The sequence below is a fragment of the Thermobia domestica genome, unplaced genomic scaffold (genome assembly GCF_964235325.1).
Source record: "Thermobia domestica unplaced genomic scaffold, izTheDome1.hap1.1 HAP1_SCAFFOLD_1936, whole genome shotgun sequence".
NCBI lineage: Eukaryota > Metazoa > Arthropoda > Insecta > Zygentoma > Lepismatidae > Thermobia > Thermobia domestica.
The window spans coordinates 7,465-20,610 of record NW_027657643.1 but is presented as its reverse complement, the minus strand read 5'-3'; the positions used below and the strand labels follow the sequence as shown (position 1 = coordinate 20,610).

The following is a 13,146-nucleotide window of genomic DNA, read 5'->3' as shown; positions in this document are numbered from 1 at the left end:
AAGTTATGTTAATAAATATATCCCAGAGTGTTTCGTAACTCGCCCTTGGTCCTAATGATGAAGCGTTCTTCAGATGGCCCCGATGTCTCCACACATGATACTATGCGACTTCTTTTCACGAGGCTCTCAAAGATCACGTTTGTGTCCTAACATTCTCTGCAGATATGACACAGCTGCGATAGCGGATCACAGAAGCCTTTCCTCTCCTTACAAGAGACGTGTTCATTCGAGTATGTGAGTAATTCGACTATCGATTAAATATCTCCCGTGTCACGATAGTAGTCACTTTCAATTCTTCTAACGAAGGTAAGAAAAAATGCTATACAAACTTCCTTTCGGTATATAAAGGATTAGGGGCCCAGAGAATATTTTCTTTCAAGAGGATACATTCTTTTTCGAACACCCTGTATATAGATCCTCTAATTATAACTGCAAACAAAATGTTGATTTTGCAATTGCTTCCATGAGAGAATATTCTGTGCACTTTCTTTCTGAAGGGCCGGGCCTAAACGTTTTCCTTAATCATTAAATTTAGTAGTTATCTACAATTACATAGTTTTCCATTGTTCTCAAAATAAAGATTTTTCTCTATGAATTGTTGAATGTTGCTAGGGATATTGAAGTAATTCTTTTTAGTGTTTTTTTCTTTACAATAATGTACTGAACGCCTGCATTAAGGAAGTTCGTGTGTCCATCTTGCAAAATGTTTCGTCTTTTTTCATGCCCACTAAGGTAAATATTCATTTTGCTCTTTTCTCTGTATGCAAACCACATTTCTTAAAGGCAACATTTTCATACAAATGTAGTACTAAAAACTTCTAATTGGCAACATCTGGGCTGCGAAGAGGAAAAAGAAAGAAATCTCGTACGTATTCGCGCGCAATTCGGAATTAGCCAATGAAAAGCACAAAAGCGGCCACCATCTCTCTCTCTTTCTTATTAACGGTTTTGTACTTTCTGCAGTTCTATCAGTGCTGCTAACCTCTTACTATATCATTGAATATGTATGTTTAGATATATATATATATATATATATATATATATATATATATATATATATATTTTTTTTACAAAAAATCATACTACTACGGAATAATATTAAATGCCTTTAAACCCTCATTTCTGTTTGCACTTTCTGTTACACTACCTTCCCCGAACTTCTTTCAAGTTATTAAGTGCAGAACGGGGAGTTATACATATTTACTTGCGCTTTGACAATATCTGCACATTGTGTAATAATAGGAGACGTATAAAATAAAACTATATACTAATACGTATATATATATATATATATATATATATATATATATATATATATATATACAGTACACATTCCACTATCCGAGGCTTTCCTTTTCTTTTCTTGCTGACGATAAATTACGCTTTTAGAAATGTTGTCTGAAAACAATAAGAATATGTGCAAAAAATACAATCAGAGGTAGAGGTCTTTAACAGGAAATAAGCAAGGGAGTTGAAAAATTTTTTATGCATGTAAAAAATATAGACATGAACCAACTTGTGAAATAAAAAGACCAGAAAACTACTCTTTCTAAATTATGTGTAAACTTTTTACCGAAAACGAAAGTTGCACGAAAGACTTTTTGTCCGTTTTTTGGCCTCCGGTGCTTGGGGTCCCTGATTCAATCCCAGCTCGTGCCGTGTGAACTTTGTCGTGCATAAAGACCGTGCTCATGGGTTTTCTCGGGTTTCTCCCGTTTCCTCCCACTTTCTTCATTCAGTACTCATCATCACCGTCTCCTTTAGCGTAACCGGTATAAGTATGCGACGTAAATCTAAATATTTCATTTCATTTCCCTTTTCTGCTCATACTGCTGATTATGCGCGATTATGCCAACATCCAACTCCGCGGATAATCGTGCGATTACTGTATATACAACTAATACAGATACAACTAATTATATTATCAGTTACAGTATCGGTTTTTATTTACTAATTTGCCTCACTTTATTTGCATCCCTGCAGTAAATAATTCTTATCGATAATAGTTAAAATGTATATTACATTTTAGTGCTTCACGACTGAATGATCATCTGCCTTACGTTATCTCGCAGCTGAAGAGAATGCTACACTGAAAACTACCTTGCGTTATAAAGGGTAAGTGAAACATATCTTAAAAATATCTTTCATACATTTCATTGTGTACATTAAAGAATGTAAGTTTGCCTTTTTCCTGTAATCAATACTTAATAAAGGATTTATTTTTATTTATTTATATACAATTTCATACGTGGTTCGTGATAGTAAACTCGATAGGACACAGTGGCACTATGAACATCCGAATCACTCATCATTCGAACATTCAAATATTTATTCGAATATTAGTATATTCCAAGTAATGTTAACGACGTTAATATGCTTGCCTTTATAGTTAATAATGTCAATTCTTACTTAAAACATACTTCCTTAACAGGACATTGAAGAAAAGGTAGTTGCCAACGGCCATACCATGCTGAATATACCGGTTCTCGTCCGATCACCGAAGTCAAGCAGCATCGGGCCTGGTCAGTACTTGGATGGGTGACCGCCTGGGAACACCAGGTGCTGTTGGTATACTTTTTCTAATTTTGTTTTTCACAAAGACGAATATTCTCACATCGTTCACCACGATAATTTCGTAATCATGCATTACTTAAAACAATTAGCAACGCTTTCCACGCGCTGGTCTTTTTGAGTATTCACCGACAAACCTACGTAGCTACAATAACTCACTCGAAGCCATATGCATTCGCCAACGGCCATACCATGCTGAATATACCGGTTCTCGTCCGATCACCGAAGTCAAGCAGCATCGGGCCTGGTCAGTACTTGGATGGGTGACCGCCTGGGAACACCAGGTGCTGTTGGCATCTCTTTTTCAAATTTCATTATCCTTCAAGTACGAAAATACTAGAAACATTAATTTTATAGTACTTTCAAGAGATAATTTATCAACATTATTTCATAGCGATTAATCGATATTCTAAGCGTTATACCCACTATTTCTTACACTAACAGCCTGTTTATTTGCACGGCACATTAAAATAACCTGATTTCCGATCCGTGTGCACCTACTACTATACTTAACACGGAATGTATTACCACTTTTTAAAAGTAAATTATTATGACTAAGTGTAGATCTCCGGCGAGTAAATGCCTTTCGTATACAAGCACGACACATCTCCGCTATGTGCTTTACTTTTTTACTAACAGCATATAGAAATTGGATTTCAAGGTGTTTCTACATAACAGAATGAAGCAAATTTCGTGATTTAACTCTTTCGAATAATGTGTTGGTCCTGACAAGGACCGTTTGAAATGAAAAATCTTGAAGAAGATTTTTACTTAGAGCTTGTGTACTTGGTAACAGCCTTCGTACCCTCACTTACAGCGTGCTTGGCAAGTTCACCAGGCAAAAGAAGGCGCACAGCTGTTTGGATTTCCCGGCTGGTGATAGTTGACCGCTTATTGTAATGGGCCAAACGAGAAGCTTCAGCAGCAATACGCTCGAAGATGTCATTAACAAAGCTGTTCATGATACTCATAGCTTTGCTAGATATGCCAGTGTCAGGATGCACTTGCTTCAAAACTTTGTAGATGTAAATGGCATAGCTCTCCTTCCTCCTCCTCTTCTTCTTCTTATCTCCCTTGGAGATATTCTTTTGGGCTTTACCAGCCTTCTTTGCAGCCTTTCCGCTAGTTTTTGGTGGCATGATGACTCACTCGTTCAGCAAAATTAGATGTGTCCGCAGAAACAGAAACAGAAAAGTTAAAAATAAGGACGCCCCTCGGGAAAGCCCGCGCCCTGACAGAGAGTAAGGCATCAACCATCTATCTACATGCCTCTCCTCACATGCAATTAGTAGCCTAAAGCTGGTGTCGGTGGGTGTGTCTCGCGGCTTCTATCTTTAACGAAAGACATTTACACGCGTATCTGTAGTTAAAGTGTAGATAGAAAGAAAGAAGGGTAAAATAGAAGATAGGAAAGCGCGAAAGAAGATTTTATTGTGTTGATAGAGGGATAAAAAACCTGGAAACCAGGAAAAAACCCCCTTTATCGGTCATGCTGCATGCAATAGTATTTACATGGCAAAACCACTTGAGAAGGGTGGTGAAAATCCATGTAAAAGTGTCTGTAATAATAAATTAATAAATTATAGTTTACTTTAAATTACTAAAACCTATCTGTATGTGTTAAGCTATCTGTGTTGTCTGTATTTGGGAGGTGTTTTGTTAGTAGGGAAGACTGTTATTTTTTTAACATGCAATTTGGCCGTCTTCTTGATCCTTTGGTCGGTGCTTGTGTCGTCATCTGTCTGCAGAATTTCTTTTTTTTTTTTATTCTACGTTGGCTCCATTGATGCGTTGTAGAGAAGGAACGTATAGCTGTCCATCTGTTGTTAAGATGGGGCTGAAGGATTGCCGGTAGATCTTCTTTGTTGCTTCTTTTATTGCTCTGGTGAGTCGTTGGTGGTTTGCCGGTTCTATTGTGAAAGTTAAGACTGAGGTAATCCATTTGATGATTCTGTTGGTGACTGTATGCATGGCGTCATCAATAAGTGTTTGTAGGATATTAGCAATTTGTTCTTGTTCCTTGGTAGCTCTGGGTGGGTCTTCCGGTTTCTTCCTTTCTTCTTCTTGTTGGGTGGTCTGGTCCTTATTAGGGCCATCGTCTATATCTTGCTGCTTTGCAGTTTCTTCTTTTTGTGTAAGCTGGTCTTCTGTTAAGATTTTCATAGCTATGGTGTGAGTTTGACGTGGTCTTCTTGGGCAATTGCTATTTCCTGTTCTGTGGCCTGTTGTTCGACAGGTTGCACAGAAGTTGTTGTTAATTGGGTTATTGCAGGTGTCTTCGTGTTCCTTCCCGCAACGATGGCACACTCTTCTGTTTTTGCACAAAGCTCTCTGGTGCCCATATTGATAGCATTTGTAACACGGCATCGGCCGTGGCGGTGCTCTAGATGTTTCTACTTTGTGATGTGCCGTCCCTATGGAGATTCCATGTGTTATCAATTTATTTATTTGAGCGGGATCTTCTGAGAACAATCTGAGTAAGGGTGCAGGTCCTTTCTGGGTTTGTATCCTCACTGCGTTTGTGAAATTGATTCTCAGTTTCCTTAATTCAGTTTTGAAGGTTTCAACATCTGTGGTGACTGGTACGTTTTTGATAACACACGTAAATATTGGTCGCTTTTGGTGGGATCTCTTGTCGCCTTCATTCTTCTTGGTTCGTGGGTCTTCTTGCTGTGTTGGCGAGTCTTCTTTATTCTTCTTGGTGCGTTTGCCTTTCACTACTGTGAACTCTTCTTCGGCAGCTGGTTCATTGACTTCATTGTCTGCTCTAGGGTGTGGTGACTTCTGGTCCTTGAAAGGGCCGGATGCCTCAGATGTCATATCTTCTGGTGTGGCGAATTCGGTTGTTTCTTGTCCTCTGGCTTGGATCAATATTGCTCTGTCACCAAAGTGTTTGGCTTTGAAGATGCGCAGAAAAACATCTCGTACTACTGGTGTGGCGAAGTCAATCCTGAACCTCTTGTATCCTCTATATGTGACGCGTACTTCTGAGGTGTCCATCTTTTCAGCTATGATGTTAATGACTTCCTCGGTTGTGTAAGTGACTTCATAGAGTTTCACTTGCGGAACTGCCTCTTGTTGTGCCGATGGAGTGTCTGGCTGTTGCTGGTCTTCTCTTCTTTCTTCATTTGCTTCTCTCCTGCTGGGGGTTTCATGTCCCTTTTCTTCTTCCTGGGTGGGTTCTCTTGGCGTGTTCTTGATTTGGTTTGTGGTCGTCTTCTTCTTTCTTGAGTCTTCGCTGCAGTCTCTGCGGGCTTGGGATGGCTCCCTACCCGGTCTTCTGGCGGGTGATTTCTTCTTCTGGCGTGGCATGGTGTATGTGGGCCTGATAAGGGCCGGTCACTAATTGAGGGAAAGTCTCTCTAGTTTTGTGTAGGTGCTTCACTAATGCTATCCCAGAGATCGACTTCATTTAAATTACAGTACGTGTTTCAATTCGCGCCAACTGCCTTGCTTTTCATTTGATGCACTCGGGTGCACGCTTGAAGTAGTAACAAAACTGACTTGATTCATGGGAGGCCGCAATTTTTCCTCTCATCTTATTACGAAAGAATATTGAACAATGTCTGGTCGCGGCAAAGGTGGAAAAGTCAAGGGAAAGAGCAAGTCCCGCTCCAGCAGGGCTGGCCTTCAATTCCCAGTAGGCAGAATCCATCGTCTTTTGCGAAAGGGTAACTATGCCGAACGAGTTGGTGCTGGCGCTCCCGTGTATTTGGCTGCAGTCATGGAATACCTGGCAGCTGAAGTTCTTGAGTTGGCAGGCAACGCTGCTCGTGACAACAAGAAGACTAGGATTATTCCACGTCATCTGCAGTTAGCTATCCGTAACGACGAGGAATTAAACAAGTTGTAGTCTGGAGTTACAATCGCTCAGGGTGGTGTTTTGCCCAACATTCAAGCTGTACTTCTGCCCAAGAAAACTGAGAAGAAGGCATAAATGTAAGACCTATATCTCATACAAATCGGCCCTTATGAGGGCCACAAACCCCTTTATAGAGGAGATTTACGATTGAAATGAATTGTTTTCGATATACAGACTCATCAAAAGTGTCTGAGATAGTTGCTTAGTTTCATTCGAAATTCTCGCTGCTATTCGATTAATTAGTATATGTGTAGTCGTCGATCGTAATTGAAGCCCATAGGAAGTCACACTAACTTTAGAATACTCCAAACAGCGATGTGCTTAGTTCCCACTACATTATTAATTATAAGATCATTACCTTTTGTATTGTCGCTAGCTACATTTTTTTGATATTTGCGTACATCGGGCTCATATTACCCAGAGGACAGGACAGTCGAGCCCAGATTCTCAGCAATGGAAGAAAACCTCATACCACATATTCTCATGTACTTCATGCTAGACAAAGGAATTTCCAACATTCTTAAAGCACTCATGTTTCTCTCTTGCGTTGGCTTGGCTGAAATTACTCTGTTCAATATGTTCTCGACATTTATTATTGTTCATTACTATGCCCCAATGACATCATGAACAGAGCGGATCAGAAAACTTTCCTAAATTTCTTTTGCAACATAGTAATGACATTAAATGCACACTTAAGTACGATTTATTCTTTGCAAGGTCGATATTCATATTTGTGTGATATGTGTTATATGTATATGGTTTGTAATACGCAACTACTCTTATTCTCTGATCTCAGAACTCATTTGCTACTGTGCCCAACGAGCGAGCCTAGGTTTCTTGTAACTACTGCCTTTCTTTAGTAAATAATGTGAAGTATACAATGCATTAACCTACATCTCATATTTGTATTACTCTTTATTTTAGTAACCCGCTACGAAGTGTCATTAATTTACATGTAAATCACAATAGACACTACCGCAAAAGAAAGAAATCGAACCCAAGACCACGTAAACAAGATAAAGGACAAGATTCAGGTTTCTAACGCATTATTCGCCCCTCACAGCACAGTATAGAAGTTGTATAAGCCTCTATACGTACATCCTACTGTCAGAACAGAAATTCCGACTTGCGTTTCGCATCTCTCATGCTCGCTACTTCCAACAAATCGCCAATTTCCAACCAGAACCCCTTCTCCAGCATTAATACTGCTACATGATATGAATACGTATACATGAACGTACATAATGTAAAAAAAAACGTATGATTTTCTCAAATTAATCTCTCTACGTCTGTAATTTAGTGTGCATCAAAAGGCTTTAATGTAGTTACACGAATTCTTATAATCTAACAGAAAATCGCACAAAGTAAATCTTTCCCTTTATATAAATTTGTTGGCTCTGAAAAGAGCCGTTTATGCCAATTTTATATCCAAAATAGGAGGAACCCCAACTTAACCTCCGAAACCGTACAGGGTTCTTCCTTGCCTCTTCAAGGCATACACAACATCCATAGCTGTCACTGTCTTCCTCTTGGCGTGTTCTGTGTATGTAACAGCATCTCTGATTACGTTCTCCAGGAATACTTTCAATACTCCTCGGGTCTCTTCATAAATGAGACCAGAGATACGCTTCACACCACCACGGCGAGCAAGACGCCTAATAGCGGGTTTGGTGATACCCTGGATGTTGTCACGAAGAACTTTACGGTGGCGCTTGGCACCTCCTTTGCCAAGACCCTTGCCTCCTTTTCCACGTCCTGTCATTTCGATATGTTACTGCTTCGCTCACCACACACGAGAAATACAAGCCCAAGCAGCCCAAGACTCGTGGTTTTGTTCCTTCGATCATGCAGGGAAAGCACGGAGGAAAAACACAAAACGTGTCTAAGCCAATGAGAACTGTCCTTTTCGACTGACTTTATCCAATGAGAAATAGCTTGATTTAACGGTTTTGCTCTTTATATAACTTGACTTCATTCAGCGCGCAATTATTTGAAACAAGTCGTGACAGTTGCAATGGCACGTACCAAGCAGACAGCTAGGAAATCTACTGGAGGCAAAGCTCCTCGAAAGCAGCTTGCCACCAAAGCTGCAAGAAAGAGTGCTCCAGCTACCGGTGGAGTGAAAAAGCCCCATCGTTACAGGCCTGGTACTGTGGCTCTCCGAGAAATTCGTCGTTACCAGAAGAGCACTGAATTGCTCATCCGCAAGCTGCCCTTCCAACGACTCGTCCGAGAAATTGCACAAGATTTCAAGACAGATCTTCGCTTCCAAAGCTCAGCTGTCATGGCTTTACAGGAGGCAAGTGAAGCTTACCTTGTAGGGCTTTTCGAAGACACCAACTTGTGTGCTATTCACGCAAAGAGAGTCACAATCATGCCTAAGGACATTCAGCTTGCTCGCCGCATCCGTGGGGAACGTGCTTAAGTTTGAAGTTCTGGCACTGAGTTCAAAAACGGTCCTTTTTAGGACCAATACACTACTTAGAGATGCTGTTATCCTAACAAGGATCTTGTCCATACTTGTTATCTTTTTTTTTTAAATTCTCACGCCGTATGTTGCATAGTTAATACATCTACCTTCGTTTTCCTGTCGTTTCGTATATCATCCTATCTTTCAAGTATATTCTTTAGTTTTCCCCTATGTTTACCGATTGATTATCTTCGTTTTATGTGGTCAAGGGTTCGATTTTGCCATATGTTGCATAACTTAACTTCGATTCAACCACTGTTTGCCCTTCTCAACGTTATTAATCTGATAGAACTCGCAGGCGAAATATGTACTTCTTCCAAGGTAGCAAAAGTAATATTATTTTGTCAGAGGTCGCTGCTGTTGAATGCAAACGTTAAACTAAACTTTCTTTAAGTGTCTGTTTGTACTTAACATCAGTTCAATTGTACACCTACATTTCTGCTGGTGTTACTATTTTTCTTTATAGCAATATTACGAATTATAAGACGGTATCCGTGGTTATTAGCGTGTTCCCTTTTCCTAACACTTTCTCATTACACCAGTATTTCCATCATTCATTAGGCGTAATCACCCGTCTCCTTTATCATAAAAATCATAATAGTACGACGTTAAATTGAAACATAGTCTACTTCACTTTCACGAGTTGTAATAAGTTCGAACATTTCTTTCACCCCAGCCTTGAAAAGAGTTGATTTTAGTTTAGTGTCCCTTTCAGCAGCAAGGCTGTTTCAAACGTGGACCTACTTATTAACGTGCAATGCGAAACATTTGAGCTCCCACCGAGAATCGAACCCAGTCAGCCTGCAAAAGTTTTTCTAACAAATGCATTAAGTGCGTTTTCTGTACTGTTTCGCTACTTGAAGATAGGAACAAGGAAAAAGTAAGTGATCACAAATTGACATTACGTAATGTGTTCCCCATTTTTTTTCGAGTACACCATTCTTGACACCCGTGAAAGCTTTCTTTCCCCACCCTCAATTCCCCTCTGTTATAAAGCACTTACATCAAGAAGTGCTTCGGTTAAAAAGAAAACTCAAAGTCCCTTGCGTGTATACTATACATTGCTATGAATGAACATGTGATAATGATAGGAAAAGCACAATTTTACTCTTCTCAAAGTATTTGATGGCTCTAAAAAGAGCCGTTTTAAAATGTCAGATGATTTACTGACACATTTACTTCTTCTTTGGTGCAGCCTTCTTAGCACTTTTCGGTTTTGCTGTAGCCTTCTTTGGCTTCGGGGCCTTTGGCTTCTTGGGAGTTTTTGCCTTCTTCACTTTAGATGGTGATTTCTTAGGTTTGGGAGCAGCAGCCTTTTTCTTTTCACCAGTCTTCTTGGGACGTTTAGCTGCTGGCTTTTTCGCAGGCTTCTTCTCCTTTGATGCTGATCGTTTCGCCTTGGTTGAAGATCCACCTTCAGGCTTCTCCTTCAGCGATGAAGCACTAAGCTTAAACGATCCAGATGCACCTTTTCCCTTGGTCTGAACCAAAGACCCAGAAGCAACTGCACTTCTCAAGTATTTCTTGATAAATGGAGCAAGCTTCTCGGCATCCACTTTGTAGTTCTGAGAGATGTATTTCTTAATAGCTTGCAGTGAACTTCCTCCCCTTTCCTTCAAATTCTTGATGGCGTTGTTCACCATTTCTGATGTTCTTGGATGAGAAGGTGTTGTTTTTGGTTTCTTAGGCTTTGCAGACTTCTTAGGAGAAGCCTGTGCCGGGGCTGCAGGTGCTGATGCCGTATCTGCCATTGCTTTCTGCAATAAACTCAACGATACTGAAGAATGAAATTTTCGCTAGACAGACAGACAGACAGACAGTATGTGGCAGGCATTAACCTGGGTTTGAAGTTACGGGCTTTTGCCCTTGCCTTCAATCATGTTTTGTAATTGATTACTGTTGATGGTTGTTAGTCATCTTCTGAAAGGGTCGCAACTGTCGCGTGTCCCTTTGATGGCAGTGGTTCAGGGTAGTGGCCCTGGCATCCTGTAGACTCTTCGATGAGGCTCTGCTCGTCCGATGTTGGTGACATGCTGGTGGGGTGAGTGCCTGATGGCTCTCCAGAATGTTGCTGTACGTCTTCTTCTGACATCTTCGAGGAACGGCAGATCCAGGTCCTCGTGGATCTGTTGGAGGCGCGTGTCCATGGAATGTCCTGTGATGGCCCTGGCTGCTCTGTTCTGTAGGACTTGAAGTTGTCGGAGTCTGGTAGGTGCTGCGTGTTGCCACGCAGGGTGAGCGTAGAGGAGGATTGGACGGATGCTCATTTCGTACACATGTTTCCGTGTCTTATGAGCTAGGGATGGGGAGAGGAGTATGGGTAGTAGCGCTTTGAACCTTTGCGACGCTTTCTTCGTGACTGTTTGTATGTGGTGGTCGAACGTCAGCTTTCGGTCTAAGTGGACTCCGAGGTATTTTGCTTGTCCTTCTTCAGGTAGTGGTGTTCCCGCTAGTTGGAATTCTGTAGGCTCTAGTACTCTTCGTCTGGTAAAGTTCACTACTGAAGTTTTGCGGGGGTTGACCTTGATCCTCCACCGCTGAGTCCACTCGTCGAGGAGTTGGAGATGTCTTCGCAAGTAGACCGAAGCGTAGCGTTGGTTGCCATGTGTTGCGAAGATCGCTGTGTCGTCCGCAAAGGTTGCTAGGGTGGTGTTTAGGGTGGTGGGAATGTCGTTGGTGTATAAGGCGTATAGGATAGGTGAAATGCAGGAGCCTTGCGGAACTCCTGCGTGGATAGGTCTTGGGTTGGTGCTGTGCCCTGCGTGGGAGATGTAGAAACTTCTCTCGTACAGGTACGAGGCTATCACTCTCAGTTGGTAGTGCGGGAAGGCCTGGAGGTGGAGCTTGTGTATCAGACCTTCGTGCCACACCTTGTCGAAGGCTTTCTCGATGTCGAGGAATACACCCAAGGTGTGGCCTCCGTCGTTGAATCGGGCGGTGATGAGCTCGACTACTCGAACGAGTTGCATTTCGGCGCTGTGGCCAGCACGGAATCCAAATTGGTGGTTGGGCAACAGATTGTTGTCGTTGACGAACTGAATGAGTCTTCTTTGGAAGATCCTTTCGAACACCTTACTGGTGTGCGAAAGGAGGCTGATTGGTCGATAATTTGATGGGTTCGTTCGAGTAGCGCCCGGTTTGGGTATCATGCAGATCCTCGCTTGTTTCCAGGCCTTCGGATAGTATCCTGTGGTGAGTATGGCATTGAATATCCTGCAGAGCAAGACCAGGGCCTTCCTCGGTATGTTCCGGAGAGCTTCAGGTGTGATTCTGTCCGGTCCAGGGGCACGATGCAATGCTTGGCGGCGGATGACTTGTTGGACTTCCCTCGGAGTGGTGAGTGCATCCGGCGGAGGTGGATCGTCAAAGTTGGTATCCTCTATGGTGCGTCGCACTGCTTCACGGGTGTCGGCTGGTGCGGGTGTGATGTTGGGTTGGAGGGTGGCTTCCAGGGTGTCTGCAAACTGTTGGGCTTGCTCTTCTGGCTCGTAAAGTAGGCCTTGTGGTCCTTGGAGCGGGTAATTCCGTGGACCGGCCGATGGTCTGGCGAATCGGCGGACCAGTCCCCAGAAGTCTCGATTTGGCGTGTCCAGCTCTTGTAGTCTCTGATTCCATTGTGCTAATTTTATCCGCAGGAGCCTCTTCCGCACTCTGGAAGTGAGAGCGTTCCAGAGTGTTTTGTAGGCTGGATGACGTGTCCTCTGCCACTTCTTTCGTGCCCATCTCTTCATTTGCACTAGCACCGTGGTGCGATGTTCTTCTGCACTGGGGGGTTTTTCGGCCCTTGTGGTAGATGTTGTCGCCAGTTTGTGAGCTGATTGAATTTGCGCTGTCAGTGTCTCCACTGTGTTGTCCAAGCTATCTGGTGTGTTGACAGGCAGACGTGGGTTCACCATTTGAGCAAGCAGCTGGCGGAAGTATCCCCAGTCTGTGGTGGTTATCTTCGGGAGGTTGGAGCGCTGTATGTGGTGGCGAATGGCTATTGTTTGGAGCACTGGGATGTGGTCTGAGTTGAGTGTATGAAGGACTGATGGGCCATCCAGAAGGGCGAGGTTGGCGGTCAGCACCATGTCCAGCACGTCTGGTCTTCCTCCATTACGTGGGTAATGAGTTGGTTCGGTGGGGGCGGATGGGATGAAGTCTATTGTTCTAAGGGCTCGATGGAGTATTCTGCCATTGTCATTGGACACCCTGGAATTCCACTCGTGATGTTTAGCGTTTAGGTCGCCTCCAATCAGGACTC

At 42.4% G+C, this 13,146-nt stretch overlaps 2 non-coding genes across 2 annotated transcripts; both read left to right on the top strand.

The window, feature by feature from the left end:
• The first annotated feature begins 2,452 nt into the window (after positions 1-2,452).
• LOC145678149 (5S ribosomal RNA) lies at positions 2,453-2,571 on the top strand. Its single transcript, XR_014130261.1, has one exon. It is a non-coding gene; the product is annotated as a 5S ribosomal RNA (ribosomal RNA).
• Positions 2,572-2,748: 177 nt separating this feature from the next.
• Positions 2,749-2,867, top strand: LOC145678148 (5S ribosomal RNA). Its single transcript, XR_014130260.1, has one exon. It is a non-coding gene; the product is annotated as a 5S ribosomal RNA (ribosomal RNA).
• The last annotated feature ends 10,279 nt before the right edge of the window (positions 2,868-13,146 follow it).